At 45.6% G+C, this 10,889-nt stretch overlaps 1 long non-coding RNA gene across 1 annotated transcript in view; it reads right to left on the reverse strand.

The window, feature by feature from the left end:
• The window catches only part of LOC128897429 (uncharacterized), a 43,642-nt gene extending 36,052 nt beyond the window's left edge, over positions 1-7,590 (reverse strand). The window contains exons 1-2 of the long non-coding RNA XR_008462378.1: positions 7,323-7,590; positions 5,848-6,035 (exon numbers count right to left, since the gene is read on the reverse strand). This is a non-coding gene — a long non-coding RNA (uncharacterized LOC128897429). The remainder of the gene's footprint in view (positions 1-5,847; positions 6,036-7,322) is intronic.
• Between the last annotated feature and the right edge of the window lie 3,299 nt (positions 7,591-10,889).

Below are 10,889 nucleotides of genomic sequence, written 5' to 3' on the forward strand. Positions count from 1 at the left end.
CCAGTTAAGGCTCAAACCACCACACATTCTAAACATGAGGAAAAAGGATTGGAGATGGACTAGAAATCCATTTTCCTTCTAAAACTTCGAAGGAAAGGGTTGACAAAGCTCTAGTAAGGCTGCCACATAAGAGACAATAGGTATTCTCAGGTGTACAGGTTAATTTCTTCTGTTTTCAATGAACTGGAAGTCACTTAATCAATCTGAATAGAGGATCTCCCCTTTTGTATAAGTATCTCCAATAACCCATCCAATAACCTAGTAATTATTCTCTTTCCTGACCACTCTGAGAGCAAGGATTTGAGTATGTATCTCTCTCAGCCCTGAACCTATGAATCAATCCCAGATTTGTACAAACCTGCACATATACCAGCAGTACCAATCTGATCCAGAGAAGAGAGTAGCACTCAGATTTATTTCTCTTGAACCTGCCATGTGACTGATCTTTATGCTGCCTTTATCCTTACACTGAACTTTGGCTGGCTGCAAGACAACGGCCAGTCTCAGTCAGCATAAAGCTAGGTGCTCAAGATAACCTATGAACATTTTTTGAACCAGTGTCAGCAGCTGCATTACAAATCTAGCCGGGATGTATTTGATCGCATAGGAGGAGCACTGGAACTGGACTTAGTGCACCATTAAAGCACAGCCTCAGCCCTAAACACAAGGAAATTGCCTTACGAGGCCACTTTGCCACAATCTCTCCTTCTGGGTCTGTTCCACTTTGCTTGCAATACTTACATATTCACTGAGTCAGAGAGCATGAAAATAATCTGATGAAGGCCATAGGGCACTTGCCAGAAAGGGGAAACACATGGGTACCATCATGGACTGAGGCACTTCAGCAAAGCAGAACAGTGTCAGTAGGAGCGACAAGTCACCTCCAGCTCCATCATACTCACTGGCCTGCTTAGCCAAAGTCATACAGCAGGAGGACAGACATGGCACTTGGGGTAATTAATATCTTCATTCTCTTACTCTATCTGTGACCACTGCCCATGTAGGAGATGGGTATTGTCTCAGTCTGCTCTTTCCAACCCAGATGCTGCATGTGCATCCAGCTCTTTTCCAGTACAAGCTGTAAGACCTCCATGGCCCTGGACTTGTGCAGCAGCCTCACAATGAGGTTCCAGTTTGCAGCACCCCTGCAGCTGCACAGCTTGCTACAAACTCCTGTCTGCTTCCTACCTACATTCTTCCTAAATAACTGTTCTGCTCTGTTTATGGCACCTGGCTTAAAGCTCCCATATACCCTGGCAGGCAGTTCCCCTTAAACCTGTCCTAACTGGTGTCCCAGCTTGCGGCCAGGCAGATCCTTTCTTGCCCCCTGAGAGGGGCAAAAGAATGACACTCACACAAATGGAAAGTTTAAATGGAGAAGCAATTAGTGTTTTACAGAAACTACAAGCACAGTGACAAAAGAAACCCAAAGCATACAGAGTCCCCTACAGCATACCCAAAAACCTCCCAACACTACTTCCCTTTTCCCTACCTGAGGGTATACCCAAAAGCCCCCAGGGCTCTTTCTTGCCACCACCACCACCACCACCCCACCACCCTCCTTGCTAGGCTAGTCTCAGGCTGGCCAAGGTCTGAGACTGCCCCTTCCCCTTCTCCTCCTGACATTAGGCCTAGCCAGGCCTAAGAGGCCTTGAGATAATCCCCCATCCTTACCCAATAGGGAGCATCTTTCACGGGAGCAGAGAGGGAAGAAAAGAGGAAGAGAATGACTTTGCAGATGGATTTACAGGGCACAGGATATTATGGGTATGAAATATGCTACTTCCTGTGTCCACCTACTGGGCTGGACCCTCGGAACACTGGAGGTATAGCTTGTGTGGCAGAAACAGGAGGCACCCAGCCTAAACTGCCACAACTGGGCAGCACTTGACTGACAGAATTCATGTGTCAGGTCAGGATCTTCTTTGTGCCATAAGCAAGCAAGCTGTCAAGATTAGTTTAAAACTACATCGAGTTTAAAGAGACCAGAGAAGTGGTTTATTCCTCCCTTAACCCTTAAACCCTCCTCCCCTTCTGTCAGGCACCCCTTCTGCTGCTGAACCAATGTTTCCATCAGTTAGGCATCCCTTAGCTCAACAAATGGACATAGAACTTGCCTCAGTATTTCCAGGCAAGCAATTCTACCCTAATGGCTTTGTTAGCGGTGGCCTAGTCTCAGGTTTTTATTCAATGATCTGTTCTCAGGTTTGCTCTTGCCAATCTTGTAATTCAGATGTCATAAACAGTTTTTTGCTCAGAATCAGTAGCCTCAACACTCAACTAAAGCTACATCTTATTCAACCCACAGGCCAAAAGCCTTCCGAATCAATGGCTGTGACCCCTTAACATTAGGTTAGACTGCAAAGTCTGTCTGTTGTCACTAGCTATATTCATGTCTGTCCTTGGAAGTAAAATATTAATGTGCCTCTGTGGGAAAGGAAAATTTTGATTTGATGATAGCATTTTACCCTTCCTAAACAAAGGGAAAGGTAGAGAAGAATCAGCTCCTTGTTATTCTGCTTAGCTATTACTCCTGACTAAAAGGGTTCCCCAGAAAGTCACTGCAAAAGGGGTTTTTTTGTCCCATATGCCTAAAATCAATTGCTGTGTTGAAAAACTGTCATCAGCTGCTTGTGACCTGCTTTGTTTGTCCACACCCTTTGGAAGATCATTAGCAGAAGTCCTAGAAACCCCAGTCTTGTGGCACAGTTTCTCTCCCTTTTCAGAAAAGTAACACCTCTATGAGGACAGGCTGAGGGAGCTAGGGTTGTTCAGGACTCCAGGGGAACCATATAGATGCCTTCCAATACCTGAAGGGATCCTACAGGAAGGCTGGAAAGGGACTTTTCATAAGGATGTCTAGCAGTAGGACAAGGGGAAATGGTTTCAAGCTGAGGGAGAGGAGGGTTAGACTGGACCTGAGGAAGAAGTTCTTCTGTACAAGGGTGGTGGGACTCCAGAATAGGTTGCGCAGGGATGTCATGGATGCCTCCTCCCTGGGGGTGTTCAGGGCCGGGCTGGATGGGACCTTGAGCAGCTGAGTCTAGTTGTGAGGTGTCCCTGCCCATGGCAGAGAGGTTGGAGCAGATTATCTCTAAGGTCCCTTCCAACCAAAGCCATTCTCTGATTATGCTACTTTTGAAGGCTTTGATATTTTGTTCCTTATCCTGATTTATAAATATCTGCAAATGAATTTACAGGTTCTGACACATCCTAGTAATTTAGAGATTTTACTCCTTAGATTCAGAGTGCTGTTTTTATTGTTTCTGAAGGCTTTTTTATTCATGGAGCTTCCATCTTGAGTAGCTATTTGAATGGAGTTGTCAAGACAGCTATGTTTGGCATACATTTTTCCTGGAACTGAATTCAATGTTGCCAATGAAACCACAGTTTCTCTGTCCACAGTAGGTTTTGTTCTGCAATGGCTAACTTTTGATTTATGTGATTTTATGTCCCGCTAGCACTAAATATGTTCAAAATACTTATATAAGGAGCTTACTTTTATTGCTCACACTTGAAATTCATCCACTTCATTGTGCTACCCTCTTTCATTGCATACCTAACAAATCTGGGCAACCAGCGTTAGCTGAAGATGTCCCTGCTCACTGCAGGGGGGTTGGACTAGATGACTAGATGACCTTTAAAGGTCTTTTGCAGTCCAAAACATTCTTTGATTGCATTATTCTATAATTTGCTTTGTGTTGTGCCTCTCTGGGAATAGAAGGTTTGAATATCTGCCTCCAGCAAATGGGAAGTCAGTTGCAGTTAGGGCCTTATTATTACTGCATTTACATCATGGTATTACTTGGAGACCCTAGTGACTGAAGCTCTATTTAGTTTAGAACTGTGCATATCTATACTGAAAAAGCAGCATGTACTCTAAATAATTAATGGGAGAAGAAATAATTCTTTGCTGAATGTAGCTTGCCAGCAATGCAGTTTTGCTTGGTCTAAGATGGGAACTCCTGTGTATCTTGTGTCTCCAGTAATGTCTCATTACAGTGGGGCTTTTTCTTTTTTTCACCTTACCTTTTCAGTTTCCTGCTCTACAGCTTACTCTTAAGGGAGGTCTGTAAAAGGTGACCACAACTAGCAAGCCTACCATCAGCCTGTGGATCTAAACTGGCCACACAAGTATTTTTACTTTCTTCAGCCATAAATTCTTCTTTAAAAAAGGAGGTGGAAAACCACTGCTTTAAAGACCACATACACTGCCTTAATGGAAGCAATCACTTTGTTTTCCTTGTGAAATAACCAAAGATAAAAAAGGACTGAGTATCTAACAACAACAGTCCAAAGCACTGAGGGTTAAAAGCAGTCTCTGTTGTTCTCTGGTCTTTGAAGTCAAGAAAAAAGGTGGGCACAGTTAGGGCCTGATTTTTGGTTCTGCATAACATTGCTTGAACCTGGGCAAACAGAAAAATGAGAACCCATTGATTCTCTCCTAGATTTCACTGAGGCCTACCTGATGATCAGGGGAAGCCTGAAATCTGTGCCAGGCATATGGCTTTCCTTCAGCCTTCTTCCATAAGTGCACCTGCAGGTATGTAAATGGAAGTGTGCCTGCTGGGACTAGACCATCCTTCACAGTTTGCAAACAAGTAGTCAAAGACACTGACCCTTCAGCCACGGTTGACCTGGGGGTTGCTTGAGGAGGAAGTCTGCGAAGTCAGGCAGATCACTCCCTCCTCCTTAAGTCCACACATGGCAAGAACTAGGGGATCTCTTTCTATCAAAAAATTACTGGCAATACAGTTATGGGGGAGGGGGGGGGGGGGGGAGGGAATCCATTTTCCACAAAATTTCCTATTTCTAATTGCAAATATTACTATTACATTCTTAACACTTCTGTTTGGAATAACATACTAGACCAAAGTCTGCCTTTATTATATATTATGCACTTATCTCAACACTTGGGAATTTTATTTTTTTGGCACTGTATATCATAAAACTGTGACAGATTTTGCACTATTCTCTCTCTGTTGTATCTCACCTTCCCCTTTTTTCAAGACTTACATTGAAAGAACCACCTTAATAGCACCACAGCATGGCGAACTCTCGCTTGGGGTTGTTTTTGTTTTTGGCACTTTCCTCATGCCTAAACTGGTGGGCAAAGACTTCAGCAACAAAATAACATTGTTACAGACCTCTAGTGAACTCCCTTGCAAAGTACCAAGAGAGATCAATTCTAAGTTTTAGTAGAAGCTGAGTTGTTGTTTCTTGGTTTGGTTTCTGTTACACTTTTATGTGGTGTATAGGTTATTCCTGTTACTTGTTCTTTTGGTGACTGTTGACAAACACGGACAAGGACAGGCCTAACCAGTTAACCTTTTTCAAAGTTATGACAAACCAACTGCAGAAGTGCCATATGAAGCACTCATCTTCAAGCCTCTCTGGTGCCAAATACACTGTATTCTTTCCCCCCCAGGTATTTTCCTGAACAAACACACTATTCAGATAACAAGATAAACTCACTTGTGTATCTTGACATTCTGCACATCTTTCCTGCTAATATTTCCTCTCATCAACTACAACTGTTTCCCCAATGCAAACACATTTTAGATGGGATCTGTGGTTGACAGCTGAAAAAAACCCAACCTCCAATTGCTATTTATGATATGATTAGACAGGTCAAGTTTAATTTCAGCATTGTGCATGAATCTGTTATCCAATCATTCTAATGATACGCTACTCAAACCAGCAGTGGGGCTGAGGATGGAAAGAAAACCTTGATTGTAACTTGTCTGCTGATGATTAGAGTTTGTTATGAAAGAGCCTTTATGTGATCATCACTGGCACCCTTCACCAAAGGTAAGGAATATCCATAACTTTCCATTGTCACCATACCTGTAGCTGTCTGATAGATGAGCAGAGGTGTGCAAGAAAGGATGTAGTTTTGCAGGAGGGATCATTTTTCCTCAGGATTAAGGCAAGGGTACCGTTCATCAAGTCACCTTTAAGAAAATTCCATCTTTCAGGCAGAAGACACAGATTGTCAGCTGAATATTGCTCTCCAGGTTACATAATCCAACCTGCTGAATTAGAAAACCATAAGTGAGAAACTCATCTATCTTTGTTCATTTTGCTATACCATCAGTAGCTGCACGTGTTTTAGGAGCTCCTGTGTTTACTGGAAGGAGGCTCTCTTGCAGGGGCACCACTACCTGGATGGCATGCACACCCTGATGCACACCCTGCCAGGGGCTGAGCACCTCCTTGCAAACAGACCTCCAGCAGCAAGACATACTTCTTTATAAGGGAGCCGGCACTGCCAGATCAAGACAGCCACAGTGAGACGCAAGAACAGATCAAAATGTCAACACAGCCACTGCATAAATTCGTCACATCTGCATGCTAAAGTTTCTTGCAGGCACATGAAATCGCTGGAGGAGGCATTTCTTTTCCCCTGCATTTCATAATGCTAGTCTGGAGTTGCTCTGTATGTGTGCTTTGCTCCTTTGAGGCTCTTTGGGATGTCTGTCTATCATCCATGGGAAAAAATCCCGTTCCCAACACTAACTGTGAGCAAAGTCATCCGAGTCAAGCAGGAGGACTAAACACTTGTGCCACAGAAAAACAGAGCCTTTATGTGTAGCTGTCCTGTCTGCACCCACCCCTTTAACCCCTCCCATTTCCAGAATACCTCCATGCCCTTCAATGTGCCAGACACTAGATCTGGCTCTAAAAGCTGACAGTCCCTGCATAACTTCTGGGAAAACAGAAGTTGACAGATTAGATTGTTTTGTTTTGTGGTTTGTTTTGATTTGGGTTTTGTTGTCCTTGTTGTTTTAATAAACCTTGCTTATTCTGTTTTCCACAGGGCTAAACACTGGTCTGCAGTCACTTAGGAATAAACCAAGCTTTCTTTTACATCAGTTGTCACTTCTGTCCTGGGACTATGCTGGCTCTGTAAACTCAAGAGTGGCTGGCTCTTTTGCCCGCCCAGGCCCCTACCCACAACGGACTCCACAAGTAGTATGTTCAAGACAGCAAGCTCAGCCGTCGAACCCCGAGGAGAGAGATCCACAACAGCCGTCTCCAGGTGAGGCTCTGCAGGGGCTCCCTCCATGACCTCGGACAAATCATCCCCACCCTACCTTTCCCAGGGGTAAAACAGGTCGTGAATACTTTCACCTGGCTACCTGCGCAGACCGAATCACCTCGAAACACTCGTTCTTTCCATGTAATTTTACTGCGTATTTCAGCTACCAACGCTTAACACGCTATCTACTCGACCTACAGTATTTGCCCCACAACAGTGTGGCAAACGCTGTCTGCAGACGTGACGTGAGGTGATGGGAAAGGGGAACAGCCCACACTACCTCAGAAGACGGAGCAGAAACGTTCCGCAGATTCCCCGCTGTCACTCCCTCCTCCCCTAAGCAATAAACAGCTCCTCAACACACAAGATTACCGCAGAAACCCCAAGTGAAAACTCCTACGTTGTACGCTGGCAAAGAACGATGTTTGGTACGAGGAGGCTGAAGCGGAGCTTTCTCCGCAGATCTAACCGCATGAAAGAAGGGGAGGAGGGTAGGGGGTGAGTTGTCCTGCCCGTCCTCGCCAGCGATCGGCCTCTCAAGGCCGGCCGCTCCCTTCACCGGCGCTAATGGCGGCCGCCGGCTCACGCCGCCCTCCCCCCGGCCCGGCAGGCACCGGTTGAGTGGCCAACGGCCGCCGGGCTCCCCCTAGGGGCGGCGGGGTGCGCGCCGCGGCGTTGCCGGGAGACCGGCGCGGCGGAGCTTCAGGACTGGCGGCCCGGCAGCGGCCCCGGCAACCCCCGTGTGCAGCTGGGGCCCGACGGCCGCCGTGCCTCCGTGCTGCTGTCTTCGAGGCGGTATTCCGCCCCTGCCCCGTGGAGGTGCAACGGTTGCGTCTTAGTGCCCACTGGAAAAGAAGGGTGGCAGCTGGGGGCTGAGCCGCATCTGCGTAGCCCTCGGGGGGATGTGAGCCTCATGGCTGCGGTTACAAGGCAAGATGGTCACGCCCCAATTCGGCATTAATAATAGTAGTAATAATAATAATAATAACAACAACAACAATAATAGCAGTAGTAGTAGTTCATCAGTAATAATTGCAGGGCTATGCCCCTTTAAAAGACAGAAGGCTCTGGAATAATGGCAGCTACCTCAAATGATAGTTACCAACACATGAGGGCCATTAGCTCAAATACAATTTCCCCTGTAAAGCTGATTAATACAGTCGTCCTGCAGGCAAATTTAGATCTACGTGAGCTTTGCACACCCATGAAGTGGAGGATCAGGGCTCTGTGACCAAACTGCTGTTGAAGATAACAGCCAACAAAGGCCAACCTTCTGGTGTGAGTACCGTGGTGACTTTGTCAAGCACTGGAAGTGTGCCACTGCTCTCAAGCTTCACCTCAGCCAGGACAATGCAAAGAAGACATGTCTTTGCATAAAAGGCTATCTGAAATCCATTGTTTGTGTGTTTAAGAGCATCAGGTAGCCAACAACTGTAGGAATTGGTTGCAATTAGATGCATTGTTGACTGATGAAAATCTTAAAGTGTAGGCTTCATTTTAGAATATAGCTGCGTCATAAATAAATAAAGAAGAAAAGATTCTTTGTCTGGCATGAGCTGCTTGTTGGGGTTTAGGCTGTCATAAGCCTCTGCAATCTGCTCTGGTCCCGTAGAAGTGGGATCTCACACTGTGCCTCAGAGATTTCTGAGAGGCAAATTCCTAGTTTATCAGCGAAGCTCCCACTACTTAGGCCTTCAAAACCGATCACTAGGTCTGGAATTTAGCATTTGTGGTGGCCTAAGTGAAACTCTCTCCCCTGCTTTTTCTCATGCTTTGGCGATGTACTACCACGTTCTCCTTGGAGCAATGTCTGTGTTGTTTCAGACTTCAATTCCCATTACAGGTGATTACAATAATCAAGAGATAACAAATTCATGAATCATCCTACCCAAGTCCTTGTATGAAAGAAAGGGCATCATTTCCGACAGACTGGATGTGGAAAAATTAATTTCCTGGCATTCAAATGTAAGAACAGCCATGCTGGTTGAGACAAGTCCATCCAACCCAGTAGCCTGTCTCAAACATAAACAACAGCTGATGCCTGGGGAACAGCATAAGAGAGGGGTAAGAACACAGTGATAGTTCCCTGGCATGCTGTCCCAAACTCCAGCAAGCTGTGGCTCAGGGACTTCCCTGAGACAGATGTGGTATTTTTAAATTTAATAGCCCTGGATGGATTTTTTGCTTCCATGAATTTGTATAATTGCCTTTTGAACCCGTATCAATTTTTGACATTGCAGCATCCTGTGACAATTAGTGGCACGCTCCAACAAAGCAGGGTGTAAAGAAGAGCCTTATTTTGTTTGTTTTGAACAGGCTACCTAATAATTTCATCTGATGCTCTTAGTTCTCACAGTACGAGAGTCAATTACAATCATTCCCCATTTGCCTTCTCGGTGCCATTCATGATATTATAGATTTCTCTCATATCCTTCTCACATTTTCATTTTTCAAACAGATACTTCTATTACAAAATCCTAAAGCAGAAGCTGTCATACAGCCTGGGCCATCTTCTAGCTCCAGTGTTACCATTTTTGTGCCAGTGGGCTTGAACACCACCATGTTGAGGGTGCAAACACATCAGGTATATTTATAGCAGTGTTTCCGGGTTTGTTTCTTGCATACTAAGTCCTAAAATTGTATTTGTATTTTTGAACACTGCTAAGGATAGATCTGGCATTTTCATAAGTATATCTAGATTTCACAGCACTTCAAATATTTCTTCTCTGAGAATTGACAGCTAGTCCAGCACCCTCAACTCTCTGTGTGAACTTGTTTGCTTTGCCCACTGGCAATTGCATTTCCTCTTTCATTTAATCACCTGATTACTCAGTATCATGAGATGGCTATTGTCATGTGTCATGGTTTTACTACCATAAATAATGTTGTGTCACCCAAAAGTTTACAACCTTTCTGTTCATTCTCCTTCTAGTGTATGAGTTCAGCAGACAGATTTGGTACCTCCTTAAGATTCTGGCAAAACCAGAGGGGAGAAAATAGGCGGTACCTTTACTATTTCTCCTCTTTGCGTCAGCACAGATTATATCTCACCTAGATTTAGATTGAGAGAGCTGCTCCTCAGGGAGGTCCTGTCAGGATCTTTTTGACACACACACATCCCTCCCTCCTCCCCTTTCCCCCTCCCCACCCCTGGCATATTTGGAGGGATGCTGGTGAAGGCCAGCTAATGTGCTGTTCAGGTGAAATAACCAATTGATGCTAGCTGAGGATCTGGCTGAAGACATGAAGTCACAGGTGCTACTCAGCCCGTTGTTAGGAATGGGGACATGTAGGGATGTAATATGTAGGTGTGGTGGCTTTGTCTGAATGCTGCAGTGGAGGCAGATCTGGTGGCCTGAGTGGAGTCTGCAGGGCAGTCCTGGGTTGAGGGTGAACCTGTGGAGACAGTGCCTGTCCTTTGCCCACCTGGTGGTGGTATCGTCATACCTCCCTACACACAAGGCCTGACAGGTATGTTTATTACTAATAATGAGCAAGGCTTTCAGAGGCAAGCCCAGTGCTTGCTTGCTGCTTGTCAGCACTGAGCGAGGCTGGTCAGAGCATGCTGTGAGCGGTACTTGCACAGTCGGAGCTGTCCCCGGTGCGTCCCCATTCCAGTGTGTCAGCCAAGCGTTTAAGACACCTGCTTCTTTTCGCTCCTGCGCTGGCCACAGACTAATAGGGACAAACAGGAAGAGGACCTAGCAGAATGCAGAAAATAACCATCCTGTGCCAAAAGGGAATGTATGATCAAAACTACAGTGGGCAGGCAAGCAGTGAGGCAGTGACCCGAGGCAGCACAATGTGTCAGGAAGAGAGAGCAGCAGCCCAGGGACAGCAACAGCCC

This window comes from Dryobates pubescens, chromosome 9 (assembly GCF_014839835.1).
Source record: "Dryobates pubescens isolate bDryPub1 chromosome 9, bDryPub1.pri, whole genome shotgun sequence".
Lineage (NCBI taxonomy): Eukaryota > Metazoa > Chordata > Aves > Piciformes > Picidae > Dryobates > Dryobates pubescens.